The following is a 22580-nucleotide window of genomic DNA, read 5'->3' as shown; positions in this document are numbered from 1 at the left end:
GCAAAAACAGGCGTATTCCCACGTCCCCGTTAGCCAACGTGAGGGGAAATCACAGGGCATTCTTTTATTATGTTTGTACATTGCGTTGTTACCAACTAGTCCTCTATAAAAAAATGTGTAAATGAGGAAAAGGTCAGATGGGGTATCGATGCAATTTCTCATCAGTGTAAAAGGAAGAGAAGTCACCCAAATGTGTTAGCAAGTGTGCTTTTGAAGTGTTTTCTAAAAATTGTAAAATAGAAATCAACTGTCTTTTCTTTTGACAGCGGTTTGCAGGCTTGGTTCGAGAGTAGTCTTACTTAGAACAAGGGTCAGCAGAGTGTGGCCCCGGGGCCTAATCCAGCCTGTAATGTTCTATTGGAACAGAATGCGGCCATCTATAAATGTTGGCTGAGTCCACATCTGTGGAGCAATGGCAGGGGTGAGGAGTTCTGGAATAATGGCAGGGGTGAGGAATTCTGGCATAGACCATAGGGCCTCCAAAACTTAAGGCATTTACTCTCTGGGCCCTCATGGAAAACTTGTCTGACTCCTGGGTTAGAATACTAGATTTGTAGAGCTAATGATAATCTGAGCATTCACTACATCTAGAAGTCTCTAACCAGGTGACTTTTTCCACAGTCTGTCTGTCAGTCTCTCTCTCTTTCCCACCTCTTCATCACAGAGGCTGCCTCAGATGTTGTGAATCATTGCACTGTCCTCTCAAAGTCCAGAGAAATCCATCTGTGGTGATATCCTTATACAAAGAGGTAAAATAAAATGACACCTTGGGGCACTTGGGTGGCTCAGTAGGTTCAGCGTCCGACTTCCGCTCAGGTTACAATCTCATGATTCACAAGTTTGAGTCCCACGTAGGGCTCTGTGCTGACAGCTCAGAGCCTGGAGCCTGCTTGGGATCCTGTGTCTCCCTCTCTCTCCCTGCCTCTCATCCTCTCATGCTTGGTCTCTCTCAAAAATCAGTAAAAACAGGGGCGCCTGGGTGATGCAGCGGGTTAAATGTCCGACTTCGGCTCAGGTCGTGATGCCCCAGTCTGTGGGTTCGAGCTCCACATCTGGTGTGTGCTGGCAGCTCAGAGCCTGGAGCCTGTTTTGGATTCTGTGTCTCCTTCTCTCTTTCTGTCCCTCCCCTTCTCATGCTCTGTCTCTTTCTGTCTCAAAAATAAATAAACCAAAAAAATTTTTTAAATAAATAAATAAATAAAAACATTAAAAAAATACCAGCACCTGAAATCGTCGTGCGTATAGGTGAGCCTTGAACAACACAGAACTCTGCAGGTCCTTATAGGCACATTTTTTCCCCCAATAAATATATTTCAGCACCATAAGCGTATTTTCTATCTCTTATGATTTTCTTATCTACATTTTGTTCTCTCTAGCTAATTTGGTCCTAAGAATACAGTACATAAAAAAAATAAAACATACCTAATATATGTTAATTGATGATTCATATTATTGATAAGGCTTCTGGTCAACAGACTATCCGTAGTTAACTTTTGGGGGGGGGCAAAATTCCACGTAGATGGGAAGTCTAATGCCCCTACACCTGAGCGGTGCTGTCCAAGGATCAAGAGTCTTGTGTAAAATGGTAGAGGGGGCGTTCCCCCATGGAGTATAGTGAAGAATATTCTCCTGAGTCCCACATGCAGATGTACAGTCCTCTTTCCTCACTCCACTTGAGAAATTTAAATTTGTGGCCCAGTGAGGAAGTCTCACGTTCTCATGTTGGCGTGGGGGACACGGAGGTTCACATCAGAAAGGCAGACTCCTTCAGGATCCACTCCCGCACCGTCGGCCAGCGGTAGAGACAAAAACCACGTCCAGGTATACTAACTCTTGCTTCCACGGGACTTCATTCCTTGGCACCTCTGGCTCTCATCCAGGGCTTCACTATCAAATCTATCATGTCACACTCTGTGCTAGCTTTTGTAACCAATGTTTTGTAACCTCCCTTTACCAAACTGAAGTGAAAATCAGAGGTAACAAAACCTCCATATGTAATTTTTGGGTCATACAATGTACCTGCACAAAAGTCACATGCACGCATTTTCGTAACAGTGGTCTGAATGAGAAGTAGGACAAAGAGGAGCGTAACAAATAATCCGTGTTGCTTCTCTGTGTAAACCTGCTGTGAACACGGCTGCTGCCGTTCTAGCTGATAGGCGTATGCTGCACCCGTCCTGCCAACGGCATTGTCGTGAGGGACATAGTTTTCCCCTTGTCACCAGCACCGCCAAGTCCAGTTTCCCCCTGGACTGTATGGTAGTGGCATGTATGGAAAACGCAGGGTACGTTGAACTTGGAAAACAAAATGACTCGTGCTCCTCTATACAAGCCAGGGTTAGGCTCCGAGCACAGCTAATCATTAGCAGGCTTTTCACCCACATGAATGTCTGTCCAGTGGCGCTTTGGAAAATCCTGCAAGAAACAGGGCCGTTTTTCATGGGGAGAGAGTGTTCGATTTCCTTCAGGACATTTCACATACCCCATAGCCCTTCCCTGCTAACTCCCAGTAGTGCCCACGCATCACTGACGTCAAGGCCGCCCCCACACATTTCTGAGCCCCCCCCCCCCGACCCCCCGCTACGGGTGATACCACTGCCATTGAAAACCACTGTTCCAGACCCTTCCCTGCTCTGTTCTGGAGGATTGGGATGGATCCGTGGGGCTGGAGAGATAGCCCGGAGGACCATGGGATATTTTGAGCCACCTAATGACCCCAATCCCTGGAACTTGCCCAGTCTACTAAATAGGGAGCATCCTGCTGTGATTACTTGGGAGGCGACGCAGAGGAAACTCGGCAAGACCTGGGAATAATGTTCCAAGTGCCCACATATGTTCTCCCAGACGAAAGCAAACTTCCCAACAGACACCCGTTAGATTGGGGGAGAACAGGGTCTGTTGCAAACTCCTTGAGCATGGAGAGAAAAGATGACCGCAATGGAGGTACCACAGCCCAAGGAATAGATCCAACGGGTCGATGAGGGCCTGGCCTATGCAACAAACCGGAAGAGCTGGGGCGTGGCCATTTCTATGCAAATGAGGTGCAAAAAAAAAAAAATCCCGGAACTCTGAGCCCTCTCTTGAACAGTGGCTTAAGAGAGTCCTCAAAGATGTTTTTACCACATGTGCAAAAAATTAAAATTAGGCTTAAGCTATCTAAAGAGCCACTTTGACATTGCCATATGGCGGGAGCAAAGCTGCTTTTTGGATTTAGCAAACATCTTAAACTATTTTTCAAATGATTTAGATTCAGCAAGACCCAAAATGTATTTTTTTTTCTCCAAGTACCTTTCCCCCCCTCATTTGAAACCCTAGGGTATTTGGAAGGGAATTCAAGCCACATGTTTCTGATTCATTTACACTTAACTCATCAACATGTTGTTTTGCACGAGTCATTTGATGTCCAAAAAGACCTTTTGAAATATATATGGTAGATGTACATAGACACACACATTTATGTTTACGCATATGCGTCTAAGAACTTCTTCTCCTAAGGAGCAAGGAGCGACATTTTGAGGAGAATTAACCACCTCTAAATGCCAAAGAAACGAATCAGACAAGAAAGAAGCAACCCTCAAGTTCTCAACTTGGCCAAAAAAAAAAAAAAAAATTCTCCCTTCCCAGCCAAAGGTTTGTGTGCCAGAACAGCTTGGCCTGAGAGAGGCAGAGGGAGGCCCACCGAGCTGCAGGACTGTGACCAAAAGGTGCAGAGAATCTCCTTGGGGACAGGAGGCTGGATGCCAGCAGAGTGTGTGGACCCTGCCTGCTTTGCAAATAGGGGCTAACCAAGGATTTGGGACAGTGCATCTATGTAAATCTATCTTGTTTGCTGTAGTTTGCTTTGCAACTGCTTACTCTCTCAATAGATAGATGATTGATGGAAAGATAGAGATAGATAGATAGTAGACTAGGTAGCTAGGTAATAGATATAGATATGCCCGTATATGCACATGCATGCACATGTGCATATACATGTGTATTTATATGTATGTGTAGTATGTGTATATAAGTATAAAATTGTATATTATTCGAAGAGAAACAACTCTAGGGAAGTCCATGTGGAAATCATTATAGCTCCTGGGTTAATAATGTGTGAATCATTTACTTTTTCAGAGTTGCCTTTCTCTACACTGCATTTAAGAGAACCGTGGCCTTTGGAAGGCCCTCTCTCCCTTGTGCGCCCAGGGCAGACATCACTAATTGATGGTTGAGCTCTTCCCTGGTGAGCCTGGACTAACCCTTGAATGCCTTTTAAAGATAATTCTCTAGGAAACTTCCGCTCAAGAATTGAAGTCCATCAAAAGAAGGCACCTCTGTCATCCCTGGGAGAACATTAAGAAGCAGGAAGGGTTATTTTTAATTTATGATGAGAAAACAGAACACATTAGCTCGCTTGCCCAAGGTCAGGCAGCTGGTAAACGGCAGATGTGAGATTTGAACCCAGGCTTGAAAGACCCGTGAATGTTCGCCGATGTGTTTTCAAATGTTCTCACGGTTGTGATCATCTCTCTCACCATCATCGTTACTGCTGTCATCAAACAGAAAGATCCTTCTGAAAAAGAAAAACAATCTGGAAAAAAAAAAACTTCACAGGGCACCTCAGTATAGAAAGTAGGTAACATTAGTATATTTTCGCAGCTTGAATTTAAGACATTCGGAGTGTTATATACCAAATGTAAGATCAGATGCTAGGAAAACAAGCCTTTTGTGATGCTGAAAATATGAAATCAGGTATTCTCCATGACATTTGAGTCTTGTACAATGTTGCTCAACTTTTTACTGTGTCTTTCTTAGTTATCACCGTGTCAGGACCCTGTAGATCAAGAGCCATTTACAGAAAGGATACTTTAGGATCTCAAGATACTCTCCAGTCAGCTTGATTTAGAAGCCTGGTGAGGGCAATAGGAAATGTATATTTTGGGTTGAATCCCTAAAACATTCAGTAACTATTCTTTAAATACATACACGCCTGCTAAATGTTCCTTAATTTACTGTCAGAGCAATAAACACACATAATAAAATGTTATCTCAACATAGTATGTTCCACATTCAATTTTTATTAATACCCAGTGTCTTACAGCAGATCCTAGTCAAAGGTATCTCTTCCCCCCAAACAAGAAAAGCCCCCAAGCAAACCAAACAAAGGGAACACAAAGGAGCTCAAAAGACCACTCATCCATCAGGATACGTTTGATAGAAGTAGAACTTGATCAACAGCCACACAAGCAGTAGAGATATTTAATTACCTCACCCAACAACCTTATGTTGTTATTAAAGACAGAAAGAAGAAATAGAACATGATCCATTGTCCTGAAAAGCACCCTATCTGCTGTCTGAGGAGTGAGTGAGTCTATGTGTGTCCCAGCCAAAGTGGGGATGGATCTGATCTGACAAGAAAATGACCAGGTGTTAAGATAGACAGAGAGGCAAGAAAACATTATTATAACCGCCAGGGTCCCCCCGGATCTGGCATTTCCAAATCAAGTCCCCCTCTCTTCCCTTGCCTCTCCTCCCACATGATTAACTGCTTCACTCTGTGGACCAAAGCCAACAGAGAGAGAATTCAGCAATGTGAACAAAGCTCCAAGCCTTTGCCTGGGCCATGCTGCTGGCTGGCTGTCCCCTTGTGGATTTGATCCAGCCTTCCATCGATTACGTACCACGTCACATGCCTCGTCCCCATCATGCTTTACCCGTCTTTCACACCAGAACTAATCACTCTGAGTCTCTGCTTAGTAATATTACCGTAACTATGAATATTACTCTTCCCAACCATTGCCTTGGGTGTCGCGATGACTTATGTCAGACCCTGTAGTGAGCACTTTGCACGCATCAACTCATCACATCTTCACAACATCCATTGATATTGTCTGCCTCTCCTTCCCTCCTCCTCTTCCTTCATCATCGTTGTCATCATCACCATCATCATTTTGTTCCCTCCTTCCTCCTTTCCTCCTACTCCTTCTTTACCATCATTATTCCCATGTTGTAGGGCTCTAGAGAGCCTAACCACCTATTTAGGCTCATACATCAACTAAGTGAAAGAACCAGGCTTTGAACTCTAGTCTGTTGACTTGAACCCCTCCATCTGTCAACCTCAGGCTCACCACCAACCATTCTGCTTGTCAGTCTCTCTGCACCCCACCCTGCAGCTATGTTTCAGAGCTAATAGCAGATCTGCCACCTATCAGATATTCATGGGAAGTGATTTTGGAGTTTTCACCTCTAACTCTCAGTCTTGGGTGCTGTGCCTGGCACATAGCAGGCCTTGCTAAATACTGACCCTTAATATTAAAAACTGCTTATTTTGAACAGGGAGAACCTTCATGTGGTTGGAAAATCACAGGGTGCAAAAGGGAATAGAATGAAAGGTCTCTCAAACGTGGCACCAACCCCCTTGCCCCATCCTCCTGTCCTCTGAGCCAATCTGTTAATGCTGGTTTCTTAACTATCCTTTTAGAAATATTTTATGCCTGGGACACCTGGGTGGCTCAGTTGGTTGGGCGTCCAACTTCGGCTCAGGTCATGATCTCACGGTTCATAGGTTTGAGCGCCGTGTCGGGTTCTGTGCTGACAGCTCAGAGCCCGGAGCCTGCTTCCGATTCTGTGTCTCCCTCTCTCTCTGCCCTTCCCTGTTCACTCTGTCTCTCTCTGTCTCTCAAAAATAAATAAGAAACATAAAAAATTTAAAAAAAAGAAATATTTTATGCCCATACAAGAAAATTTGTAAACATGTGCACATCCCTTCTTTTTAAACATAAATGGTAGGGCTTTATAAATACTGCCCTGTGCTTTTATGTTAGCTGTTTGTTGTTCTTATTAGCTATTAAACTTATTGCAGTTATCTAAAAAGCAACAAAACAAAAATCCTATTATCCTTCTTTCCACATTCAGCATAAAGATTTACTAAAGTTTGTCTCAAGTTGAAAGGAGAAAAATAATTCCTGCTGCCAGCCTCTCAATATGTTCATTGCTCTTCTTCCCAATTAGACAGAAGCCCCTGTGGGCAGGCGCAGGGTCTAATTTTCCAGTGCCTTCTACTGGACCAGTGCGCCTTAGTGTTGGATAGATCTGGCGAGGCCCCAGAGGGAGGAGTGGAGGGCCCAGGCTCCTGCGTTTTGAACATAGGCTGACCACGCTCACCCACGATGCTTACACATTTCAGCAGGCAGGTCTGGGTACGGGGCAGCAGATTCGGGAGTTTGAAACAACACAGAGACTCTTGGTTAATATCCAGTATCTTCTGAGTCTCTATATGGAATTCTAGCTTTCACTTTCTTTAATCTTGTAAGTTCTCTCTGGTTTTATCTTTGACCAACAGTCTTGCTTCTGCTTTCTGTCCTTATTGTGTGAAAGCCAAAGGGTCTCGAAGCCAATTGGTAGCTTTCTGCCCACCACCCTCCCTGTCAGACGGTGGTGGCATCAGCAGCACTTGCGTTGGAGGAAGAGGTAGGCAATGTGTCATCATTTTCAGTTTCTGGAAGGACATTCCCCTGCCTTGTTCCCATAGTGGCTTCCCACAATACTCAGAATGTAGGGAGGCAGAAAGCAAGGGTTAGCTATGGGCAGCTGAAGTCCCTGGGCCCCAATGACAGGCGACAAAGGGGAGCATGTCCTTGGGTGTGCCTTCATGCTAGGCTTCGCTCTCCCTTCTCCAAACCTCCTTTCTCTTTCCCCTCCTGTGTTTATACCATATTCCCCTGGTCTACCACCCAAGATGCCTGGCGGTCTCTGACTTAGAGACTCCTGGGTTTTCACACTCCTTCTGCCTCCTGGGTCCAACTGCTTTGCCCACACGAAAAACTGATTTTCCCATCAGCCGCCTACACGAGGTTACATTTTCCGGTGCAATTTCCTTCAAATAATCCCTCTCTCACTCACGACTAGAGTTTACACCTCTTTTCCAGGCCCTTCTCCCCGGGTGTCTGTCGGCATATTCCCCCCTCCCTCCCCTGCCCATGATGAGCCTACTTTTCCAGTGAGAATTTCCAAGTTGTAATTGTTAGGGAGAGCTGATGTCTAAGCTCGAAGCTTCTGTTGAGCAGGCTTCAGGGGGCCAGACATTTTTATATGAGTTCAAATTGCTGGAACACCCAACCACGAAGGGTTTTATGTACTGTGGGCAGAGACTTCTTTGCCAACTAAGCTGCAAGGGGTTTATAGGTTTGGTCGAGTTTCACGTCAAGTCTTGGAAGGACTTCTCAGAGTTATGTAATCATTGGAAGAATAAAGGGTGTGTGTGTGTGTGTGTGTGTGTGTGTGTGTGTGTGTGTGTTTCCTGATGCTGTGCTTTTTCTTCTTTAAGGGAAAAAAAACCCCTTCATACAAAGGAATGTGTGAAAGGCACAAATGTAAAAGCTCTAGGGCCTTTGGATGACTACTAAGGAGTAAAAGGGCCAAAATGTGTTCAACACAATTGTCTCTGTTCAAGCACTAACAAGACAGAACAAGACTTCCAGTTCCCTGGGGATTTCTGGCAGAGCAGTGCGCTGGCTCCTTCATAACATGCATCCCCATAGGTATTCGTGAATTAATTGTGGACATATTTGTTGACGAGCTGCCTTTCTTGTGGAAATAGAAGCTCCTTGAGGGGCAGATTCTTCTCCTTGCATGTGCTGTTACACTCCAGCCCAGCAGAGGAGCTCACACTGTGGGGGGACAGTAGGGGCTCAACAAATGTCTGTTAATGAGTGAGCAGAACTGGGTTGATAATTGCATCTCGCAGCGTTCGGCGTGATTGGCAAGTAAGAGGAGCCCAGCAGGTGTTTGTGATATAAATGAATGAAGAAAGGCTTATTTAAGGTCCAACTGCTCATTTGTCTCTTGAGGGATTTTGGATTGCCTTCTGGACCTGTCAGTGCCATGGTGTGGAAACTCAGAAGTCTGTTCCATTCTACAAGGCTGCCAATGCTCTCGACCTTTGGGGAGGCAGTAGCTAAAAGCCTTCACTTGGCTTCTTGGGGTCTCTTCTGGATGTTCTGGGATCTGCTACAGATCTGGGCAGAGTTGATACTTCCTGTTTATTTATTTTTCTTGGGTTGGTGCAGATCAGTGACTGCTCCTGGTCTAGAAGCAATGAGAACAGGAATCTTACCCAATGCAGTTCCTCTCTTTCCACAATCTGCTTGCTAACAGTCACTCTTCAGTGCCTTTTTTTTTTTTTTAACATTTTGTCTAGCTTTCATTGGTCTCCACCAGAGAGTAAAAAGATCTGTCCATGTAGCTAGCTTTCTATCTAATTAGCATTGTCGGTGGTGGGCCATTGAGACCGATCCAGCTGGTCTACGCGGAATATACATTTGTTGAAAGATACTAGGTGACTCGCAGCATCTCCAGGAGGGTCGGACAGACAACCACGTGCAGATAACACTCAGAGCACTCTACAATGCCCTGGTGAAACTTGCACACCTTCTCTCAGTACCAATACTACAGCTCATGCTCACACTACGGTTTTTACTGTACTGTTCTAAACTCTGCCATTCTTACTGATGAAACTGGGAGTCAGATATTAGAGGCCTTGATTGCCTGAAAATTGGCACATTTTGACTCCCATTCTCACAAAATGGTGGCTTTTGTGCAAATCTGCTTTTTTACGTTGGAAGTGTTCGATCAGTGGAACGTAGGCCAAATATCTAGCTGCAAGGGAGGCTGGAAAAGTGAGTCTAGCTTATGTCTTCAGAAGAAGAGTCTTATAATGTGGGAACTTCTCTAAACAAAGGCAAGTTTTTCAGATGATGTTAGGTGACCAAGAGAAAAACCAAAAAACAAACCTACTGCGTTAACTAGTAATTCGTCTATATATCCCTCATACTATTTTTCATCTATATCTACATGCTTTTCCATCTTTTGGAAACAGAAGCTCTGTCTTATCCATCAGTTCATCCCAGCATTTAATCCAAGCCACATAGTAGATAGTCACCATAATAATGATGAAAATGCACTTTGCGGAGTGATCCAAGCTACAAAGAGTTTTACACAACTACATATTATATAATTGTCACAATGCCACCGAAGGTAAGTTGTATTTTTGTCTCTTTTCTGGGAGAACTGCTGTCCAGGGAATTAGAGGGAAGTGTCACAGCACACAAAGGTGCATATGGTACTGGAACATTCAGCCTTTAAGTACTGAGTTTTTCCTGTTACAGTATTTTGGCAGGACTAGGCTGTACTGCTGTATCAGGCTAATCTAAAGATCTATGACTTGGGGCACCTGGGTGACTCTGTTGGTTAAGCTGCGGACTCATGATTTCAGTTCAGGTCATGATCTTGGGGCTTCCTGGGTTTGATCCCTGCATCAGGTTCTGCACTGGCAGCACGAAGCTTGGGATTCTTTCTCTCTCCTCTCTCTCTGCCCCTCCCCCGCTTGTGCTGTCTGTTTCTCTCAAAATAAATAAACTTAAAAAAACAAATAAAGATCTGTGATATGAGGGTTAAGAGAATACAATTTTATCCTTTACTCATGTAGGCAGTGCATTTCCCCCAGGACTGTCCTATTTAGAGCTTTAAATAGCTCTGCCCTGGGGCGCCTGCTTGGCTCTGTCAGTTAAGCCTCCAACTCCTGATTTGGGCTTAGGTCCTGGTCCCGGGTTAGTGGAATCAGGCCTGCTATCAGCACAGAGCCTGCTTGGGGCCCTCTCCCTCTTTCTCTGACTCCACCCCACTTATGAATGTGCTCTCTCGCTCGCTCGCTCGCTCTGTCTCTCAAAAAAAATAAATAAATAAATAAACAAACACTTAAAAAAAATACTGACAGTCCTGAGACCCGGAACTCCACAAAGTCTCAGGCAACCCAGGATATTGGTCACCCTGCTCATTCAGTGGTCCTGCGGATCAGGCAGGCCTCCACCATTTTGTAGGCAGGCCCTCTGGAATACATGGCCTCTGAGATCAAAAGAGGAGAAGACAGGACCAGAGAGTCACACGGAACATGTTTAGGGTGAAAGATGGGGTAAATGGCTTGCATGACTTCAGCTCACTTCCCATTGGCTAAAACTCAGTCATGTGACTCCAACGTAGCAGAAAGGGAAGCTGGGAAATGTAGTTTCCTTGAGTGGAGAGGAAGTGTGTTTGCTGCACACACAGTGCACTATATTCCACCTCTCTGCATTATTATGTCTTTCATCTTGGTGTTTCCTACAAGGCCCAGTATGGTCTCTTGTTATCGGGTGGGCAAGAAGTGTACATGCATACATCAGGGGTATTGTGGTCTGCAATCATGTATTGCAATAAAATGAGCCAAATGATTTTTTAGTTTCCTAGTGCATATAAGTTATGTTTTAGGGAGCCTGGGTGGCTCAGTTGGTTGAGTGTAGGGCTTCAGCTTAGGTCATGATCTTGCGGTTTGTAGGTTTGAGCCCCGAGCCCGACTCTGTGCTGACAGCTCAGAGCCTGGAGCCCGTTTCAGATTCTGTGTCTCCCTCTCTCTCTGCCCCTCCCCCACTAGTACTCTGTCTCTCAAAAATAAACATTAAAAAGAAATTTTTTAAGTTATGTTTACACTACACTGCAGTCTATCAAGTGTGCAATGGCATACATCTAAAAAACAATGTACATACCTTAATTTAAAAAATACTTTAGTGGAAAAAAATGCTAACCATCATCTGAGCTTTCAGCAAGTTGTAATCACGGATCACAGATCACCGCAACAAATATAATAAGAAAAAAGTTTGAAATATGGTGAGAACTACCAAAATGTGACACAGAGACATGAAGTAAGCAAATACTGTTGGAGAACTGTGCTAATAGCCTTGCTTGGTGCAGAGTTACCACAAACCTTCAATTTGCAAAAAACGCCGTATCTGTGAAGCACAGAAAATGAAGTATGCCTGTCATTTTAAAATGTAACTTTCATGTATTCGTTCTCTTTAATAATTAAGTAGCTCATGCTATTATAGGAAGCAGAAAATATAGATAAGAAAAGAAAATTAAAAATAAAATAGCCCCCAATCTCACGATTACCAAAATGTAATATTAACATTTTTGTGTATTCTTTTTATGTTCTTTTTAAATGTATATTACCATAATGTTTCCCACAAAAGTATCATAATATAGTTATAATTTTCTATCCTGCTTCCTCACCACCTACAAAAATTTTAGAATATCTTTCCATACTATATGTGTACATATACACAAATAAATTTGTTTATTTTGAGAAAGAGGGGGCAGGGAGAGAGAGAGAGAGAGAGAGAGGATCCTAAGTAGACTGCATGCCCAGTGCAGAGCTCGATGTGAGATTTGATCTCACCACCCATGAGATCTGAGCTGAAATCAAGAGTCAGATACCCAACCGACTGAGCCACGCAGGTGCCCCTACTTTTTTAACGGCGGAATAGTATGTTATTTTACGGATGTATAACAATTTATTAAGAGAATCTCATCTTGAGTGACACCTTAGTTAAGGGAACAGGCCCTGAGTGTAGGTACCAGGGTCCAAATGCTGGCTCTACCATCACTGTTCCACTTGCATAAGGAGGCCTGTACTCTGGACTCCCACTTGAGAGGATCCTGTGCTGGTGCCCTCCCCCCATGCCCCTCCCATGGGGTGGTTGAGTAGTCTATGGGGTGAGGAGATGTATTTTGTAGAACCCATGTCCCCTTCCAAACCACAGTCCGGTACCTGGGAATCCCATATTTCTTGCCCTTGGGACCCCAAATCTGCGTCTACAGGGCCTGTGCCTGTTTCTATCTGGGCATGGCCTCCTGGGGAAGAACTATGCTTCCGATGTGTGTACTCATAGATCTGAAGGATGTCAGGGGCCCCGGTTTTAAGCGGAGAGGTCCTGGGGGCGCCTGGGTGGCTCGGTCAGTCAAGCATCTGAGTCTTGGTTTCATCTCAGGTCATGATCTCGCAGTTCCGTGATTTCGAGCCCCACGTTGGGCTCTATGCTGGCAGCATGGAGCCTGCTTGGGATTCTGTCTCTCTTCCTTCCTCTCTCTCTCTCTGCCCCTCTTCCACTCATGCTGTCTCTTTTTCTGATGGAGAGGTGTTGGATAAGGCTTGGATGTGTTGGCTGGCCTGTCCACACACGTCTGCAGGCGGCCCCTCAACAGCGTGGGTCGGAGCCAGGGGTACGAGAACAAAGGGAGTAAGTGGCCGGCTATGGGCCAGTTCATCCCGAACCACCACATCCAGCCACAGACCTCCAAGGAGCCCAAGGATTCAGTGTTCAGACGCAGCCTCACATATCAGTCCAGATTTGAGGGTAGGATACATAAGATTTGACAGTTGATTAGCTAGGTTTATAACTTTTCCAATGGTCTGTAGGCCTCCTGTTTTTTTCTCTTGCTCCGGGCCTGGCACACATTGACCATGAACTTACCTGGCTCCATGCAACTTTGGGTAGTTGCCTAACCTCTCGGTGCCTCAGTTTTCTTACCTCTTAAGTGGGCCAAGTGATATTAGCAACCTCACAGGGCTGTTGTGGGGATAAAATGAGCTAATATAGGCAAAGTGCCTAAAATAGTGCCCGGGCATGTAGGAAACACTCATTATCAAATGCAATAATTGTTATGGCTGTTATTACCAGGGCCGTGATTGTTTTTTCTTGTTAACTCTTAGATTTGTTCCCAGAGTTTGCTAACCTAAACAATAATTCAGTGAGCACCTTTTAAACTGCATATCGGTGTACATCCATAATTATTTCTTTAGGGCAGAAAAAAAAAGCCATGTGCTAGACAGGAAATTTTAGGGTCAAAGAGGGTGCACATTTTAAAAGTCTTTTGATATGTTAATAAGCCGCTTCTAGAATTAAATTAGCTGAACATATTATTCATTAGTTATAATTCCCTGACTGCTGAAGGCTTGACACTAAATTATCCAGGTTGTTAGAGACATTTAATGTTTTTTTTTAATTTTTTTTTTGTTAGTGACATTTTAAATTTAAACTCTTAGTGGGAGAAAGTAAGTCCGTGAATGAAAAGCTGGATTAACCTGAATGAAAACTAATTAATAGCCGTCTGCTACCCAGGAAATCAAAAAGCATGTAATGAAATCAAATGCAAAGCCCAGAAGTTCTTTCATTGACTGTGGACTGCATTGAGTATAGAGGACATTCTTTAGATCTCTTCCTTGCCTCAGAAAAGCCTGTGACTGCAAGGCTTTATCCCGCCCTCCCCGGCACCCCTTCCAACTTACCTCATTTGCCTTCCTGCACAGGGTTTTTCATCCGGTGCATGGAGGAGTTCTGCATTCACTTTGCTCATCTTTCCCTTGAGAAATCAACGCGCTTCTGTGACTTACTGTCAGCCCCTGGCAGCTGGAGGTCCAGAGAGGTGGCCGTGGCAGGTGGAGATTTGGGGCAGGCGTTATTTCCTTTTGGAAATGAGCTCTGGGAAGGTGACAGAAGCCAATGGAGTCGAGTTCCAGGTTTAGTTACTCCATAACCCCCAAGAGGACAATATAGTTCATGTATTTTCATCAGAGTTTGGGAAGGTCTAATTTCCACCTGTACCAAGTGTGGGAAATAGGGAAATCATGACCAGCTGGGGCTGTGCTGTTTGCCCCGGGTCTGCTCTGTACCCTCCTCCTTTCTGCTCTGTGCCCAAGAAACTGGCCGCTCTAGGCTGCCTCCATGTGCTCCATTGCCCTCAGGCTTCTATGTGGGTTTAGCCAATGGGAGGCGCCAGCGGGGAGGGGGAGAGGGGAGAGAGGCTGGGGTATTTCTTCCTCAGGCTCCTCTGTTCCAAGTGGCAGGTTTGAAGTGGCTGCTTTTCTGTAAGAAAAGCCACATCTCCTGGTGTAGCTCTCTGCTGCTTCAGTCCTTACCAAGCTTGGATGACCTCTCAGGCTTCAGAGGGGCAGATAGCATTTTTCTGATTTTCCAGGGGATTCCGGACCATTCATTGCTAGTTAGTTTCTCTTAACTTTGTCCACGAGGTTATGAATAAACTCTCCCCTTTGGAGTAGGCTGGGTCCCTCCAGGGCTCTGTTTAAGACAGAAACTCCATGGTTGGGGCCACATTTCAGAAGGGGGTTAACTTGCTGGGTTTCACAGCATAATCAAGGAGGCAAGGGCGACAGAATGTGGTTGAAGAATCAGGTTGAAGTCCTGATTCTATTGCTTCCTAGCTGTGTGACCTCATGCGTGTGACATCATCTCTCTGATTCTTAGTTTCCTCCTGCCTCGAGTGGGGAGAATAGTAATACTTCTCGAGTTTGTTGATGAATCAACAAGATGGCGCCTCAAGTACCTGGCACGTAGGAAGCACTGAGGAAAGGCAACAGCTGCTATTGTCTGTTCCACTTACCTGGTGCTGCATCGCCAACCACCCTAAGACTCAGGGGCTCGTGAGTCTGCCTAGGAGCCTGTTACTGGAGTGGGATTTGGTGGGGATGACTTGTCTTTGTGTCACACTGTGCCTGGGGTCTCTACTGGGGTGCTTACGGTGGCTGGGGGCCAGACCGTCTGGGGGCTGGTGGGGCGTCACTGTCTCTTCGTGTCATCCCAGGGCCTCAGTGTATCCCCTCACCCCCACCCAGCACAGAACTCTCAAGGCAGCCAGGCTCCCTCCACAGCAGAAACAGAAGTTGGGCAGCAGCTCAAGGATTCTTACGATTGAGTCTAAGCCATCCCAGAATATCCCTTTCACCACGTTCTTCCTGTCAAACAAATCAGGAGGTTCCAGTGGGGAAATTCCCATGTGGAGGAATTAGATGCCACTTCCCAATAGACAGAGAGAGAAGAATCTGTGGTCATCTGCACTGTCACTCATGGAGGGGAGTAGTGTGGGTCATTGTGGGCTATAAATAAAAAAGGGAAATTTGGAGAATTTGAACCAATTTTTCACATTTTAGAAGTACGCCTACCAGTGATGAATATTTACTATATGGAAGTCATGATGTCAGATACCATAACAATCAGGAATTTTGTTTGTAGCTGATAGAAACCCAAGTCCAATTACTTTCAGCAGAAAAGAGAAAGAAAGAAACAGCAGGGGTGGATTTATTGGTTCACAGAACTGGAGCTTCCCAAAGTACCACTTGACCTAGGACTCCTGGATTCAGCAGGCTGTCTTTCTCTCTGACCCTGAGACAGACTCCCTCCACATGGCCCATGTGATGGCCAGAGGGGGCCCTCGGTTCACCTTCTCCAGCTGAGAGCCACCCTCTTTCTTGGAGAAAAGGCCAGGAAGAGTTTGATTACTTCAGTCTCAGTTAAGTGCCCATGACGTGGTGTGGGGGACAGAAGATCGTCAGTCTTGACCAAACTCCATGAAATGGGTTTCCAGCAAAGATGGGTTCTGAGACCACCTGAGGAAGGGAAATGGGGGAGGACAGGTCACAAAGGCAAAACCACTGTGGCCACAGTCTCTTACAGGCACCTCATCTGCTGCTGTGCTGATGTGATTCTGATGTTAACCACTTGGAGTTAGTGCAGACCCCAGGGGTGAAGGGTGCATCTCCCAACAAGTGTCTTCACCTCCATTGCCAGGCACAAGCTTGGGGATCCCCAGGCCACCCACACTTTTGACAAGCTGTCTAAAAAGAAGTGGCGGTTCCCAGGCCCTCTTTGTATTTGATAATTCATAGGAATGATTGGCAGAATTTAGGAAGGTGCTGGGCGCCTGGTTGCATTTTTCTTGTAAAGGGTACAAATCAAGGGCAGCCAAACAGGAAGACCTGCGGGGAAGCTTGAGAGCACTCTGAGAGCAGGACCTTGATGTCCTCTCCCCCTGGGATCGGGGTGCATCACCCTCATTCTATATCACTTTGTTCACCAAACAGAAACTTTCATCAAGTTTGGTGTCCAGAGTCTTTATTGGGGTTTCATGACACAAGCACGAGTGATTGAATCACCGGACACGAGCTCAGTCTCCAACTGCCTTCCTCTTATACCAGGTGAGGCTGGGTCAGAGCCCCAACCCTCTAATCTCACTCAGTTGGTCTTTCTGGTTGACCAGTCCCCATCCTGAGTCACCTCAACTCTTAGCTTAAACTCAGGTGTAATCCAAGGGGCTCATGAATAACAAAGACATTCCTCTGACTCAGGAAATTCCAAAGATTTCGGTCTACCACTCAGGAACCAGGAAGAAAGGTCAGCCAAGTTGTTTATTCTACAACACTTGCATTTGTTCATATAAAATATGAAATTCCTAAAAGAAATGATCATGTCACCCACTTATAAATGAAGACATTGCAGATATTATAGGATCTGCAGAATTTGAGCCCGTGTTTTTTTTTAGCCCATGTTTTACATTTTTTTTTAGCTATACCCGAATGCTTGCCTCTAATGAGAAAGCTACATTGTCACAATGAACCACCTTGATGTCCTCCATCTCCAGTAGGGGAGTCCTGATTATTCCATGCTAAATGAGTAGTTGACTTTAGTGAGAGAATTCAACTTTTTTTTCTTTCCGAAGATTCTTGGAGTTCGTGGCCCTCTGCTCTGCCCATTAAGTGCAGTTGGGTGAATGGCTGTACCTCTCTGGACTCAGTTTCTCTATCTGAAAGGCAATGAGACTGGCCTTGCTATCTCAGAGGGTTTTGCAAACTCTGAATGTGTCATAACTCACTGCTGCTAAACTTTGCAAGGTGAGGATACCATTTACCATTGAGATGCTGTGAGAATATAATGCCTCTCAAGAAGGGAAGCCACACACAGAAATTCCCTTTTATTCATCTGTCCACAAATATTTTTGAGCACTTGTGTGTGCTGGGCACTGGGGATATGGAAAAAGAAAGGCAAATATGGTGCTTAGCTTGATGGATCTGAAGAATGTTGAAGGGAGAGATTAACTCAGTCATTCAAAACATGATAGAAGAAATAGGGTGTGGGGGGCATAAGATAGAGGGATCTAACTTAACCCAGAGTCAAGGATGGCTTCCAAGAAGAAAGTGGCATTGAAGCTAAGACCTAAAGGAATAGCAGGCAGAGGAGAAAGGGCAATGTTGGTGTCCCAGGGTGTTGTGGGCAGAGCAAGGAAAGGCATATCAAAGCTCTCTGGATAATAGAGGGAATAACCACCTAGCCTAGATTTGGCCCTCAAATTTCTTGAATGACTGATTTGATGAAGATATATGAATTTTTCAGTTAAAATTTAAGCATCCTAGGGGCAAGGCGAATAGATGCTTTGAAAGCCTAGAATCCAATGTTGGGTAGACTTAAGTTTTTCAATGAATCCCATTTGACAAGTAGTTCTTGGTTCTCTATGGAAGCCAGTGGAAGGAGGAGGCACACATTGAAGCCAACATTTACGGAGTGCTTGTTATGTACCAACCACTGCTCTAACTACCAATATAATTCATCCAATCCACATAATGAACATCTATAAAATGGCCCCATTTCACAGATCAGGAAACCAGGTCACAGGGAAGCCAAGTAACTTCCTAACATTCACACAGTCATTAGATTGTAAAGCCAGACTTTAAATGCTGGAAATCTGCTCTTAGCTACTACATCCTGCTGACCATATTGAAAGAGTGAGATAAATGAGGTCTTATTCTTCAACTCAAAGTACCTAAAATGTTGGGCAAAACATTTGTGGAAAGATATTATATAATCAGATATTTTGATTCTAAAGCCCACCTGGACCAGATGTCTTGAGCCAGACAATGAAGAAACCTACCAGCTCAAATTTTTTGGAAGTGTTTCTGCAGGAAGAAAATGGTTAATTTGGATAATTTCATTGAGTTCTCAAATTAACGCTAAAGACAGGAGCTCTTATATGTCCCAATCAAAATGTAAATCATTGCCATTACCCTGTTCTAGCCTATTCATTCACCCTGCTTCCCACAGGCAAATCACAGTTCCGATTTCTACCACTATAGACTAGATTGCCTGATCTTGAACTTATACAAACGATTCCCACAGTAACTACTGTTCTAGGCTGACTTCTTGTTCTCAGCACATAGTATTGTAGAAACGGTACTTATTTGAGTGGTTGTACTCTGTGTTAATGTTTATGGATTTCTGGATAGGTTTAGTGTTATAATTCAGAGTAAGTTAAAATACATTTAGTAAGAAATATTATTAAGAAAAGCATAGGACAGGTAGTATACCTGATGGGGTGCCAGTTAAAAAATGTTGAATTCTGGCAGAGCAGTTAAGAGCATAAGATCTGATAATAGTCCCGGTGAAACTGAGCTTCAGAGAGGTTAAATAACTTACCCAAGCTCACACAGCCTGAGGCGCAGCTCTAACTGGTTCCTTTGAGTGCTAGGCTGTCTGTACGCAATGATTCAGCAGAAAAGTCCATGCAGATATACCTTATATGGAATAGCATCGGACACATGGGAAGATGGCTCGACATTTCATATGTTCGTAAGGACTGATTTTCACTTGAGATTGTTGGCTGGGTCCAGACACAGTCTGGAGTCATGAAGGTATCTGCCTCAGTAGATAAGTTCCTCCTAGCTTTCATACAGACAGCCAAATGCCTCACACCCTCCCCTGGCTCCTAGAGGAATGACTTTCACACTGAAGGGAGGTGGAGATGGGTCTTATCTTGACACTTCAAAGAAAGCCTTCCCCCTTGACATCTTCCTGCCCTCAAGAGTGGAAACCTGGTGATGAAGGGTTTGCCTCGTCCCTTTGATCCTGGGGTGAGCTGGGCAATTCCTGCTCTTCCAGGTCTGAGGAATGCTGGGCCCCATTGGTTTTGCTTCTTGCTTTCTGTAATACAGCTTCAAATGGCGCCTTGATTTATTCAGTTTTATCCAAAATAAATTGCTAAGAGGCAGGGACCAGAGCTCAAAAGTGAAAAGAACTCTATCTGGTGGCAGCGTATAGACCGGTTGGCCCATCTGGGTGGTTCCGATGTTGACAAATGTTTCTTCTCTCCATGTTCCAATTTGGTGCTGCTCAAACCTATGGTTCCTGCTCGAACCTACGGTTCCTAATCTGCGTGTTGATAATCTGCCATCCCTCAGTAGTCCTCAAAATGCAGGCAAACAGAGAGATCAGTGAGTGCAATTGCAAAAAGCTCACAAGCCCTCGGAAGCCCCATCCCTGGGCTTGTTGGGGGCAGGGGTGATCCATGGATTCAGGTTAAGGACCCCTGTGAGCCCAGCCGCCACCCCCCAGAACACGGTAGTGGTCAAATGTGCTGTCTAGAGTCAGGCACACTGGAGTTGGATTCCTTGCGTGACTGTTCCTAGCTTAGTCAAAGTGCCTACTCTCCCTGACCCTTGGTTTCTCCATGTGTAACTTCCAGCCCAACCCTCATTTAGTTGTTGTGAGGATTACAGGAGTTCATGCCTAAGAAAAAAGTGTTCAATGTATGTATTACTGGTGGCTATAGCTCCATGGGTCATAATATTATTATGGTATGATTTTCTCTCTCTTCTGATCCTGATCTCAGAAGGAGACTCTTAGAAAAAGAAGCACTTTAGGGGGCACCTGGGGGGCTCAGTTGGTTAAGGGTCCGGCTCTGGCTCAGGTCATGATCTCACGGTTTGTGAGTTGGAGCCCCGTGTCAGGCTGTGTGCTGACAGCTCAGAGCCTGGAGCCTGCTTCAGATTCTGTGTCTCTCCTTGTTTCTAAGCCAATCTCACTCACGCTCTGTCTCTCTTTGTCTCTCAAAAGTGAATAAATGTTAAATAGTTTTTTAAAAAATAAGAAAAAGAGGCACTTGATATAATTAGGCCTCAGTTTTCTCATCCCACAAATGGGCTCATTATAGCCCAGTGTTGCCAATGTTCATCCTTATTAGAAGCTACAACCAAGCTAAACAAGAGTGTTCTTTAAATACAAATGCCAGAAATATGTGGCTCAGAGATCATTATTCTATTACATGGAAATGTTTCCAACTGTGGAGTCAGTAGGGAATCTTCTAAATCCATAAACTTGGGGTGGGAGATTTCTTTGGTATTCCAGGAAGCCTGGAGCCAAGGGAGCCGGCCTCTTGGCAGATTACAAATCCCAAATATTGATTTAGTGCTAATTAATATTGCACAAAATTCATCTGGTCACATGTACATTCGAGGCTTCTCTCCCTCGACTCCCTGCAAGAAGAAGACAAAAAGGAGTCCCCTCAAATTACAAACGAGAGAGAAGCACTTAAATATTCAATTAAGACTACACATTTATCTGAGCCTAACTCAGCACCTAGACAGTTGGAGAGAAGGGTGCAAGGCAAAGATGCTGAGGCCAAGAAAAAGGACCCACTGAAGGAAGATATCCTGGTTCTCAGAATGCACCCAACATCCATCTGTTCCCCAGTGGGTTGACGGTCCTTGGAACCAGAGGCGCCATTGCAGAAGGTGGAGAGTGAGGGATGGGTAAGTCTCTGGCTTGGCCTTCAGGGTCTCCCTGAAGAGGGTGAATCATAGTAGTTAGTAATCCTCATGTCATCTGTTTGTATGTCCTGCTTCCCTCAGCGACTGTGTGCGGAACACCTGTTACGTGTCAGGTGCTGAAGCCAGGCCGCTTACCTTTCCCTGGCTTCCTGAACCCTGAAGAAGTCCTTTTATCTTTGGCACAAATGCGCGAGGGAAGATAAAGACAAAACCAGACAGAGAGGCAGGGGAACGCCAGCCAGGTGAGGAGGAGAGAGGGGGCTGTCAGCCAGCAAAATTTAGAGCACTCTTACCAGCGGGTCCCATGAAGACACCATTCCGCCAGCTGCATCATCAGCAGACGGTTATACAGGGCTGCGGGCTGATTTATGGTTTGGAGTTTGCTGGCTGTGGCATAATTCACCCTGGGAAGTAAGGCCTAGGTCAATATATGTTTAAGTAACGAGGTTCTGGAAAGCCCCCAGGGGTCAAGCTGGGAAAGCAGGTTCCGATTGCCAAGAAGGGGGGAGGCTGGGATGAGCAAGGGTGGAAGGGACAGCATGGGGAGTTGGCGGGGGGGGGGGGGGGGGGCGAGAATCACCAGGGATCAGTAACAACAACTGTGTGATGCCCAGCTGGGCTCTGTAACAATGGAAGAGCAAGAGAGGCCAAAGGAATGAACCCACAGTTCATCAGAACATTGTCTTTCATTTAATCTGCATAATACACTTAGCAGATTGGATGTATTTAAACATACGTGGATTTAAGATATTAAATCTATTAAATGTACCCGGGGACAAATGACAATATCGCATAGATAGAGTTTCAGTTTATGTTATTTTATTGAACAGATTCTTGAAAGGTTAGTTTTTTTAAATGTTTTATTTATTTTAGAGAGAGAGAGAGACAGTGTGAGCAGAGGAGGGTCAGAGAGAGAGGGAGACAAAGAATCCGAAGCAGGCTCCAGGCTCTGAGCTAGCTGTCAGCACAGAGCCCGAAGAGGGGCTCGAACCCACGAACCGTGAGGTCGTGACCTGAGTTGAAGCCGGATACTCAACCGACTGAGCCCCTCAGGTGCCCCATTGAAGGGTTAGTTTTTGAAGAGATCTCGGGAAGTCATAAGCTATATGACTACTCAGTTCACACAAGTTATTGTTAACTAAATCAGTTAAGCATTGCACCCCGGGCTGTCCATGTAGCATCTCATCTGACCGCCACGAATAGCCTGGCAAAGGGTATCAAATTAGCCCATTCTATAGATGAGGAAACTGAGGCTCAGAGAGGAGATTTTCCCACTAACCCTTTCTGCCTCCCTATTTTCTCATCTACTATCTGGGTCTGATACTGTCTGCCCTTGGGTATATGG

At 45.0% G+C, this 22580-nt stretch overlaps 2 long non-coding RNA genes across 2 annotated transcripts; both read right to left on the bottom strand.

Annotated features, from left to right (window-relative positions):
• Positions 1-4349: 4349 nt before the first annotated feature.
• LOC115278274 lies at positions 4350-14997 on the bottom strand. Its single transcript, XR_003902794.1, has 3 exons — positions 14765-14997; positions 14135-14327; positions 4350-4552 (listed from the first exon to the last, which is right to left on the bottom strand). It is a non-coding gene; the product is annotated as an uncharacterized LOC115278274 (long non-coding RNA).
• Positions 14998-15924: 927 nt separating this feature from the next.
• Positions 15925-21613, bottom strand: LOC115278275. The gene is made up of 2 exons (XR_003902795.1): positions 21529-21613; positions 15925-16249 (listed from the first exon to the last, which is right to left on the bottom strand). It is a non-coding gene; the product is annotated as an uncharacterized LOC115278275 (long non-coding RNA).
• Positions 21614-22580: the final 967 nt, after the last annotated feature.

This window comes from Suricata suricatta, chromosome 14, assembly GCF_006229205.1.
Source record: "Suricata suricatta isolate VVHF042 chromosome 14, meerkat_22Aug2017_6uvM2_HiC, whole genome shotgun sequence".
NCBI lineage: Eukaryota > Metazoa > Chordata > Mammalia > Carnivora > Herpestidae > Suricata > Suricata suricatta.
Note: the sequence above shows the minus strand (reverse complement) of the source record. Positions and strands in the feature narration are given on the sequence as shown.